The sequence below is a fragment of the Pinus tabuliformis genome, chromosome 9 (assembly GCF_031772625.1).
Source record: "Pinus tabuliformis cultivar Carrire ecotype Pingquan chromosome 9, CPIR1, whole genome shotgun sequence".
NCBI classification, from domain to species: domain Eukaryota; kingdom Viridiplantae; phylum Streptophyta; class Pinopsida; order Pinales; family Pinaceae; genus Pinus; species Pinus tabuliformis.
The window spans coordinates 948,063,332-948,075,436 of record NC_142307.1 but is presented as its reverse complement, the minus strand read 5'-3'; positions in this window follow the sequence as shown (position 1 = coordinate 948,075,436).

Genomic DNA, 12,105 nt, shown 5'->3' with positions numbered 1-12,105 from the left:
ACTCATCCAACTGTAAACAACAATGAAAGACAACAAGAGGAATTCATACATTGAAGTCACTATGATTCTTGAGCAGCAAAAACCATTACTGTATTACCAAAAGAACAGATTCTTTACATAAGCTTCACAACAGGGCTTTTTTTACATAAACTTCCAACCTTTTGTGCATTTTTCTTTCTCCTATTTATAGAGTTCTTCTACCTGACTGAGATTCCTCCTTAAACATTAGGGGAACTCGAGAACTACTTCTAACGACACCTGTTTAACTTTTAACTGCTTATTAAATGTAACAAACTTCAACTAGACCTTCTAGATATCTAAATCAAGTAGGACTCTAATTCCATAACAGCCTTGGTCTACAATCATCCTCGTTCTTTGACATCTGGTCCCCTTCTAGTTTGGCTGTGATGGATCTTCAAGGCTCCATGTTGGTCTTCAATGTCACATGTTTTCCAATGCCCTGAAACATAGGAAACTACCCCTGTGTACCGGTCTTTAGTTTGCCTCAAAATGTTCGGATCCAACGAAGTATATCCTTTATCTTTTAATTACCCAAAATGGAGCAGACTGCCACGTCCTTGATGTGTTGTCCACCGTTTTCATGCGTGAAAGCCAAAATTCTTGCAAATTGTTTCACATATCTTGAAGTGTGGTAAATATGCTCACTTTATGACAAAAATCTAAAGTTGGATTCGAATACATATTATCTCCACCTGTCTTGACCTGGTTGAATCTTAATAGCTTCAGCTGATGCCTTGCATACCTTGTAGACATTCCCCTTTCAAAATTCCCGCTCATATTCAAAACCGGTTAATTGAAATTAGACTGTGTTGCTTCAGCAGTTTCGTAGCGCGCTACGAAACTGCTGAGCTTTAGTTATCATCTTCAGCAATTTCTTAGCGCGCTACGAAACTGCTGAGCTTTAGTTATCATCTTCAGCAATTTCGTAGCGCGCTACGAAACTGCTATGTTGTTCTAAAAGCATAGCTTCAACCAAAATTTTGCCATTTTTTAGCCTTTTACCATTTAAGGATTCTTTCAACAGCTCCAAAACTTGTAGTGATATTTCTTTATGAAGATTCTTGTAGCTGGTTCAACTGTATCTTTAAGTCTTCAATTTGTTTCTTCATTACTTTGATCCCTGATTTGAGGTTTGTGTTTACCTTTCGGATAAATTGAGCTTCTTTTATTGTAGGAGTAGTCCAGCTACGAAATTGAACACTAAAATCCACTCCTTCAGGAATTTGAAATGTTTGGTCTTCCCACCGAGCTTGCATTTGGTTGAAATAGGCTTCTTTAAGTGCAAATTTTCTGGCAGCCTTCTTTAGTCTAGCAATTTCAAGGTTGGCCAATCCCAATTTCTTTTTCAAGTCTTCCATATTGCCTTCTTCTTGGGTGGCAACTGTTTTGCCTTTATCCTTTCTTTCACGAGGCCGAGTCTCCTCCCCTGTTTCATCTGCCCTTGGCGGTACCTCCTGTACTTGCTTGAACTTCCTTGTTATGGGTCTCCTGGGCTTGAAAACAAATTGTTCAACTTGCTCATCAAACTTGAGTTTCTTTGAGGCTTTAACTTTCTTTGTCTTCTCTTTTCCTGACTGCATCAAATCAGCTTGAACTAGTGGGGACTCTTCAATGTCAATTGCTTGCAATAAATCATTTAAGTCTCCCTTTGAAACAGGGCTTTCTTCAACACTCACTAACTTACCTTTTTCTTTGGCCACCTGGCTCCTAGTTCTTCTTCTTTGAACTCCTCCACCTGTGCTTGATTCATGTGCAGTTTCTTTGACCTGAGTTTTTTCTTTAATTGACTGCTGGGGTGTATCCTGAATAGTCAGTGGCTTGGTAGACTCTCCAACTTGTTTCCTTGCTTTTAACTTTGAAACCCTCTTGGCTCTTGTTTCTGTTTGAGGACTGGTTGTTGTTGAAGGTTCTTTTGCCGCTAGAGGGCTGAGACCGGTCTTGCTCTTGAAACCGGACATGAATATGAATGTGTCCCAGTCTCTGCCTACCCTCTGGAGTTCATGCAGAACCATTAACTTAACCAAGCCATGGTGGAATAGTGAAGTCTCACAGGCTTCCTTTCTCAGTTGTACCTTATCACACATTTTACTTAAGCTGCGAAACAAGTAAAAAGGTAGATCAATAGATGTTTTCCCTGTGAAATGCAACAACAGTTTAAAATGGTATGAATACACTTTGTTATATCTCCCTTCATAGGTCAGATACTTCTGTATACAAGTAAGCAATTGAGCATATGATTCTTTAACATAACTTCTAGGAACATACTTGCTCAAATCTGAGTTAATGAACTGCTGCTTTAGAAATTCTTTGCATGGATTCATGTCAAATTTGAAATTCTTGAACCAATTTTCTTGCCCTCTTGGTATTTCTGTAACTGTGGATATCATGTCTGGTGAGACCTGCAATTCCAACATGCCAACCTTTGAGTTTAGCCCTGTGAAATTCAGTGCAAATTCCTTAGTCACTTGTGCATGTTCTTCCTGGAGCTTCTTGCAAAAATTCCAACATCCAACTTGTTTAAATGCCTATTTGACCTCTCTGTTCTTCAAGGTTATATCCAAACCTTCAGGCTCGTTTCTCAGAAATTTACCTGATCTATGGTCTTTCCTTTCTACCGATCCCTCCAGGAAGATTCAGTGACCTGTAGGCTGGAAATGCTAGCGCTACTCAAACTCCAAACTCTGCCTCGCTTGAATGGTTGCCTCGCTTGATAGCTGCCTCGCTTGAATGGCTGCCTCGCTTGATAGCTGCCTCACTTGATGACGATGTTTTCAAATTGAAATCTAGTAGATTTGTTTCTCATGCAAGGCCTACAATCATCATTAAAATCGAGCATACTTGGCCATTTTTGGAACTTGTATTTCGTATGTACCAATGTACCTAGTGATTGCAATGATGGAGATAAGTGGTTGGAGATGATGTATGGAGTGCATAAACTGACAATGAATGACGTAGCCATAGGTTAACTTGACAGATTTGACAGTTGGGAAAGATTCGCTGCGGAATGCACGAATCTCCGATTTCGCAGCGCGGTCAGTGTAAATTTTGAATAATGCGCTGCGAAATCACCTAAAACCTATCGCGCTGCGAAAACACCTAAAGGAATTTTGCGCTGCGTAATCACCTAATGGACCTTTGCGCTGTGAAACTGCTAAAAGGATTAATGCGCTGCGAAAATACCTCAGAATGGTTACATGCGCTACGCAATCACCTAAAAAGGCTGTGTGGTACATAATGATTTTTAAATCAAACTGACACATGGCTATGAGATCGGTGATGAATGAGGGTGACCAGTGATAGATGAGAATGCATGCTTGACTTAAGACCTCCTAAGACTCAGACTCTAAGGAAAAACGAAATCAAACTTAGACTAACACTGACCTTTATCATCAAGCTAGTATGAGAAATTTTGGCATTAGGATTCTTAAGTGATAACAGGATTAACAGTAGTTGTTGATTGTTGGTATAATTTTTAATAACTCAAGATGTTTTTGCTGTGATTTTGAAAGATAAACTTACCAGTTTGATATACACTTCAACATGTAATTTAGATTTGGATAATCTAAAATAATTATACCACAAACCAATTTAACTTGGGTTTGAAATGCACCTCAATATGTATTTCAAAAATTAGGTATGTAATTTTCATTTTTTATTTTTGGGTTAGTAACACAAACCCATATAGAGAAGGTTTGGTAGAGCCACAAAGAGCTAGGTTTGGCACAATTTATGGGGAGAAGCTTGATATGCTTGAAAACTGGGTATTGGGTAGGGTATTGACATAACGTTTCTTTCTAAAAGACCTCTCTAAACTCAAGCCTAATATGGGCCTAGAGGATTTAGTGCTTAATGTTTCTCTTTCAAATTCCACCTACCTAGATTTATTCCACCATTACACACAGGTTGCACAAGTGCAAAGTGTTCAAAGGAGTCTTCTCTATCAACTAGGTTATTATAAACTTGCTTCTTTGGATGGAAAAATGAAAAAGTTTCTTTAGACTTAATGGAGGGTTTATAGAAATCTTAAATAACATGGAAATGAAATTGTAGAATTTAGGTCTATATTTTTCCATTTTTGAAAGGAAAACATCAAAATTTTATGATTTTTTCTCACTGTTTTTTTCATGAATGGGATTTGGTTTTGAATGAATTTTTTAGCCTAACAATGAAGGGAAAGGGATAGGGCTAGGGAAGAGTGTCCATGAAAGGTAAACAACATTTTTTACCTTAAGCGCTTGGGAATAACAAGAAAAAGATGGAGAAGGGTAGATTGTTAACTTGGGTTGCTTCTTACCACGAGATTCTTTACACAGGTTTCTATGTGCTATCTCATTACCATGATAAAAAAATTGTTGTTGATTGGTGCTTTATTTTATGCACACTATTCATTGGCTTTGGAAATTCTTTCTCCTTTTGAACATATTGTTAAATCAAGCTCATTTCGGAAGAAAGAAAATTATACAAGACAATGATTCTATAATTGTTGCTACCTTTAAAATATATTTAAATTTATCATCGTAAGGACCTATACATGTCGATAGCAAGAAATATGTTCCATCTTTGTTTTGCTTTATTATATTATATTTTTATTCTATACATATATTGATATGAATTTATGAAGGGAACAAAATGAAATATAGATTTAAAGTCACATCACAATGTTATAGTGAAACTCAAATTCAACTAATAAATGGAAAATTTTGAAATTGTATACATGTAGAATGAAAGAAAAATAACACGAATGGTGGTAGGTTATCTCTAAGAAGAGATGTGATGGATATGCACTTTCCTGAACTGTGTTATAATGAGATTTTGAGGCATTTTTCTTATGAAGAAGTAATGGAAAACCCTAAACTTCCAAAAATATAACCCTAGGAGATGAAGCGCGAAAGGCTTATGGGGTCCAATGGGGTAAGTTGGAACATCAACTTCTTGCAGTCATAACTTTGGCATATGATCTCCATTTGGCGTGCACGATAGCCCATTGGAAAGGTCTATCCGAGGAGTACAATTTCTAAATTTTGATGAATTCTATGAACACCTTCCATTTTTTTCCTCAAAAAATGTCCATTAGGGCCTTAAAATGGATTTGGAAGTTCAAGAACTAAAAATTGCCAAAAATATAAAACTACCAAAATAGAAAAATTACGTTGTGAGCTAGTGGAATAGGTGGGTGGCCACTAATATTCACCTGGATCAATTCGCTCCCCGCCCCGCCCCCGCACCCTAGAAATAAATGAAATATGTTGCATTTAGTGCCTCCATGAGATGGGTAAACTTCTACTCGATTTTGACAGAATATGAGTATGTTGCATCAAGTGAGGAGATGCCCAAGAACTCCATTTCTATGTAGACATATTTGTGGAAACATTCACAATACTTGAGCACATAATGTCCCTCAGAATCCTTGATACCTAATTTGGTGTGTAAGGTATGAAATATGTTTGTGACCTCTAACACTGCTTGGTCCTTTCCTGTCATAGTGTGGTCCGTCTCATGTACTAGTCTTCGTAGCTTCCAATAGGGTAATAGTGTTCCTTAATAGCATCCCTAAAAGAGTTTCAAATGAGTGCGAACAAAAATAGTGTGGATTCCTCCATGGCCCTTTTATCATAGTAAGTTTCCCACCAATCCTTGACATGGGGGGGTACTAGCCTTAAGTAGTAGAAAAGTAATATTTTATCTACCAAAAAATTTATGTATTAGAAAATATATTTCTAGCATATCTAACCATTCAATGTCTAGAGAATCTACATCTATCTTGCCTTCAAACATAGGAATATCAAAAGTAAATTGTACCTTGAAGGGGAAGTGCCTTCGAAGTGGCCATTGGATGAAGATATGTTGCCTATTCGTATTCACTAAAGGAATTGGGAAAAATTATTCATCATCTCATTCATTTATCGCTCAAGGGATTCTTTGAGCAATAGTTTGATAGGATATATTTCTCCCTCATATTTCTTTTCTTCTACTGTGGGAGGTCATCGAGGGTTGACAAGGAAATTCTTACAAGGGTTCAAGTAGTTCAAGTCCCAACTCCTTATACCCCAACCTCATTGGGGACATGGACAGAAAAATAGATAAAGAGCAGATCACTTTGATACCACTGGTCCAAATTTATGAAGGGAACAAAATGGAATACATATTCAAAATCAAATCACATAGATATAATCAAACTTAATTTCAATTAATAAATGGAAAATACCAAAACTATATATATGCAGAATGAGAGAAAACTAGCTTGAATGGTGATAGCTTATCTCTAAGAAGGGGAGTGATACCTACATGCTTTCATAAAATGTGTTACAATGCAACTCTAAGGCCTTTTTATTATGAAGAAGTAATGAGAAACTGTAAATATTAATAAACTTAACTCTAGGAGATGAAGCACCAAAGGCTTGGGCCCTTATGGGGTAAGTTGGAATGTCAACTTCCTGAGGTCGTAACTTTGGCATATGATCTTTGCTTGGAGAGCACAATAGCCCATTGGAAAGGATTATCTGTGCAATAAAATTTATTATTGGTAACAAATTTTATGACTTTTATTGGTCCATTTCCCTAAGAAAACCATTTAGGGCTTCAAACTGGATTAAGAAGTTCAATACCTAAAAATTGCTAAAAATAGAAAAGTGCAAAAATAGGAAAATTTTGTAGTGATCCAGTGGAATAGGTGTGTGGTCACTGATATCCCCCTAGATCAATCCTCCTCCCTTAGGAATAAATTTTCTCCAATGTGTTGGGCTCCTTCATGAGATGGGGAAACTTCTACTCGATTTTGACAACATAGTAGTATGTCATACCAAGCAAGCAAATGTCTAGTAATTCCATTTTTGTTTGGATGTATCTATGCAGGTGACCATGGTATTTGAGCACCTATGCCACTCATAGTATTTGATACCTAGCTTGGTGCAAGGTATGAAAAATGTTTGTGAACTGTAGCACTACTTGGTCCCTTTTCTACCATAGTGTGGTCCATCTCATGTAGTAATATTTTTGTAGTTTTCAACAAGGTAATATTGTTCCTTAACAACATCCCTAAAAGAGTTCCAAGTGGGTGTGAATAAAAATAGCGTGGATTCCACCTGGATTAGATATCATGTAAATATGTGTAGAGTGGAAAGTTATTTTAATTTCTCCATGCAATTTGGAGAGATATATTTTAGGAGCTATATAGAGATTGATTTTGAACTTCAATTTTCATTAGTTACATAGTTAAAATTTGCAAATAAATCTATTTATAGAGTGAAATTTTGTTGATTTATTGTAAATTTATCTACGTATTTGTTTGATTTGTTTGAATTACTTACAATTTGTTTGTTCAACATTAACATGAATCCTGCAGCAATAGCCATGTTCAACATCAATATGAATCCTCGAACAATAGCCATGTTCAACATCAACATGAATCATCTAGTAATGGCCATGTTTCCTTTCTCCTGTATCAAAGTAATTCAACTCTCAATCCAAATTAGAATATGATAGGGACTGGAGGTTAGTTGGTCTTAGAATATGAAAGATGTCACTAGTTAACAATTTGGTGGTGTGTCAGTTTTAGATTATGTAATACATCACTAGATATTTGTTTGGTGTTGTGGGCGATGTTGAAGAAGGTCCAACTATTTGGCAACGAAGAGTGTAAGGATTTAGCGTGTTCATGTATTATATGAAACTCTGTGTATCCAAATTTTGTGGATATCCATGATGAAACTTTGAGTAAAAAATATGAAACTTTCAAAATACATGTCATCTAATATATCATAATCTCAACACAAACTTTATATGCACTAGAGAAAAGGAAACTTTGAATATATGCATGGGAGAGAAAACCAACTTGACAATAAGACCTCAAATATTATTTTTGAAATCATATTTAAAATAAACAATTTTTGGTTCATTATATAAATCAGTAAAATCATTGTACTAGGTTAAAAAAACACATAAATACATAAATTTTATGGTTAACACCAATTAATATATGGTGAAGGATTGAGGCATCAATATAGTCTCTGCACTCTTGAAGGCATGGACTAATAAGAATGGTACAACGAATAGCAAACTTGTTTTTAGAGTAAAACATTCATTATATTTGAAAATTTCACTAAAGTGGACTCAGATTTACCATGTCATAACAACTTGAGTTATTAAATGGAATCCTAAAAGGGTTTATAATCTCAAAGGAGTTTTTGAAATTTATATTTTAAGATAAAAGTAAATATTATTTTCTTTAATTTCTATCAAGTAATTATAAAACTTTTTTTTTTAACATGGAAAGTTATCTTAAAATTAAAGGAAGTTGTTGACACAGTTAAGACGATTTCACAGGGGAAAACAAATAAAATTACACTTTGACACAATAATATTAAGAAACAAATAAACAAGAAGTGAAAGTAGGGTTAAAATTTGAAATCTTGTTTTAACTTGTCATAAAATGATATGAATTTATTTCTCATACAAATGAAAATTAAAATAAAAAATAACTTATCAACTTTGAAATGAAAATAGTTTCTCATTTTTTCAATTGAAGAATAAAGAAACTTTTTATAATATGTTTTATTTTTCATTCTTGTAGCTATACCAAGTAGGAAATCCTCCATTTCGACTCAAAACTTGTCTTCCTCAGAAGTGTAAAACCTTAGTAATGTTTTTCCTTTTCAATTCATTAAGATGGATTCAAGTGTCAAATATTTTGGTTTTCATCTGAAACCCAACTCATACAAGAAGGAAGACTAGTCTTGGCTAATTGTTAAGATTGAAAAAAATATAATTTAAAAAGTTAGTGTCTAAGATGGATTTATAGATCGGGGAGAATTATCTGGGTCAAATCAGTGTTGGAAGCCATCCCTGTTTTTTGGATTTCAGCGGCATGGATCCCTCGCAGTGTTTTAGAAAAAAGTAAGAAGAACATGCTTCAAATTCTTATGGGTTGTCACTTAGGAACAATTTGTGCTCCCTTGGGTTAGATGGGAGTGGATCGCTCTTCCCAGAGAGTTAGGTGGATGAGGTCTCGAAAACATTTTCTTGTTCTCTCATGCATTAACAACTAAATGTGGATGTCAACTTTTTTCCACTCACAGTTTTTGGACTTAGGTGATTTATCAGAATTACATTCATCCATTTTCCCTTGGAGATTGGATTAGTTTGAGAGATAAGCCTCATTCCAATATTTCAATCATTCGACATGTTGTTCTCATTTCATTCAACCTTATTTTTAGGTCTTTCCTAGAAGGTGGGTAATGCTACAAAGGTTTGATCAAACCACGACCCATGGTTTGATAGCGGGCTCTCCCATCACTTTCCCTAGGCTCCCATTGATCAACTCAAAGATATAGGGTTTTCTAGACTTTCTCATATCAGCAATCTAGATCATACCTCAATTTGGCTCCAAGGGTGACTATCAGCAAGAGAGTTACAAATAGGATTTCCATGAAATCTAGAAATGACACCTAGATGCCCTATCTACTGCTCACATAAGACTATCCCAAACAGAAGATGAGTTCATTTGGATACATTCCCCAATGGTCATATCTAGTCCTAAGAAGGGGTATGTTCATATGAATCTATCTATTGTTGCTACAAAAGGGGAATGGAGGTGGAAAGGTGTATGGAATGTGCAGTATCTAACAAAGCCTTGTCTCTTTATGTGGTGCACCTTTGCTCAAAAAGTTCCCACTTGGGATGTTTGTAGAGGTATTACAAGATTGGTCCTGGGTGGTGCTCCCTCAATAAGTTGGATGGTGAATATATTGAGAACTTATTTGCCAAATATCCTTTTATCTAATAGATATGGAACATTTGGAACACTACAATTGGTCAAGATTTTTCATGGCAAGGTCAATGTTTTTAGGAGAGGTGGAGAGGTTGGGTACAAAATAGAAATACTAAACCCTTTAGGGCCTTGTCTCTTCATTTGTTGGGGCATGTGGCTAGATAGAAATAAAGGATTGTTTCAACACTTTCCAGCCTTTCCGAATCGGGTGGTCATTGAGGCCTTGACCATTTTTTCACATTTTCGACAATCTATTTCTATATCCAAAACTAAATCACATCTTTGGGGTTCCTTTGACAGGGCCTTGCAAAGGGATGATCAAATGTGTTGAGGGGGATTGGTTTTATTTTTATATAAGAAACACTTCTTCAAAGCTTCCATGGGTATTGGGAGGGGCACAAACAACTTGGCCGAGTTTTTTGCATGTCACTCTTTAATGGATTTTGCAAGGGAAATAATCCTGACCTACTACAAGTTTTTGGACACTCTTTACTAGTCATCAGTTGGGTTAATGAGATACAACATTGTGACAACTTACATCTTCTTCACATTCTTGAGGATTTACTAATGTTAAAACTCTCATATGATGTTTTTTGTTCCTCTCACATTTATAGGTAACAAAACAATGAGGAAGATTGACTTTCTAAGGAATGCCTTCAGTTGGCTCTGGGGTTATGGTCAATTGAAGAATGGATGAGAACTGAACACTTCTAGTTCTACCACTATCCTTTTATGGACAACCTTGATGCTCTAATTTAGTTGTTGATTTCATGGCTATTGTATATAGTTTTGGAAATTTACTTTCTGTTGGACCTATTTTTGACTCTGTGTTCAAGCCTTAATGGTTGATTAATATGTTAGCTTTGAGAGTTGTACTTCTTGGCAACAAACTTTTCGGATTGTCTATATGTTGACCCATGTAGATTATTTTGTACTAGAGGTTATAGTTCTGTTGGACTATATTTTCATGTCTTTCCATAAATGGATCTGGGCAAATCCTTCTTGAATACACACACTGACGTGTATATACAAACTATAATGTTTTTTATTCTATAAATAACATTATGGTATTTTTTTCCTTGGAAAAAAGTGTTTTACTTTTCATTATTTTTATACTTTTCTTTTCTTTATAAATAATTTGTGTATATACCATAGTAATTAAAAAATGTATATTAACAAAATTTCACATGTTACTAGTGGACATTCTAGATCAAAGAATTTTGTTGTCTTGAATTCTTTTGTTGTTCTCATAGGAGAAATAATTCCAATTCGAGTCAACTCTCATCCTCTTGTTACTTGGATTTACAAATGATATTTACCAATCTTGTATGGTTCCACCTACATACCTTCTTGTTTCCTACTCCACTTTTGTTGTCTACTTTGTTTGCTTTCATTTACTAATTCCTCTAAATTACGTGCATGTCTTTTTTATGCCTATTTAATATGAATACACTACAATAGGCACTAGTAAAAAATTCAATGCCAAATAAGGCAACATTAATTCATTTTTGTTGATAAAAAAATATTAATATTTCTCTATTCTTTTGTAGATTTGTGCATTAATAGCTAGACCTATAATTGCTATGGAACAATATTCTTGTAACTTATATTTATTTTCTAGAAAATTGTGTTGGTAGAGGTTTCAAATAATAATAGCTATTTTTATTTTTTTATTATTTTTTACTTTTTTATTTTCGTTTCCCTTAAAAAATTTAGTGCAGTTGTTTGAATGACTATGCCAATTACACCAATTACACGTTAAGAAAGAAAAACAAATTAATTGTAGAATAATTTCATTATATTTGAACAATTATGTCCATGAGATGAAATAATATATGGTGCTACTGAATTTCTTCTATAAGATTATGATATAAACTATAAATAAATGATCCACTTAAATTTTATTCATATGATTCATATATCTGGTATAAATAAATGGTCTTATTAAATTCTCACCATAGTAATTTTAGAAAGATTATAATATTGATGAATTAGGGTCATCTATATAAAATCATTAAACTTAACTAAAATTCCAATTTGTAGATAAAATTCTTAATCTATAAAACTTCACACAATAATTACATATGAAATATACCCAAATAATAATAATAATAATTTTTATTTTCATATGAAAAACATTTGTGAATCTTTTCCTTCCAACTTGAACTTGATCATTGAAATTAACCATTCAAATTGAAATATAATCCTTTCCTTCCCAATTGATCATTGAGTAAAAAGGAAAGAGGGGTTGTCCCGTCATTACAAAGGTCGTTTGGAAATGTGAACATTTTTACCTTATATATGCTTAATAATTAAGC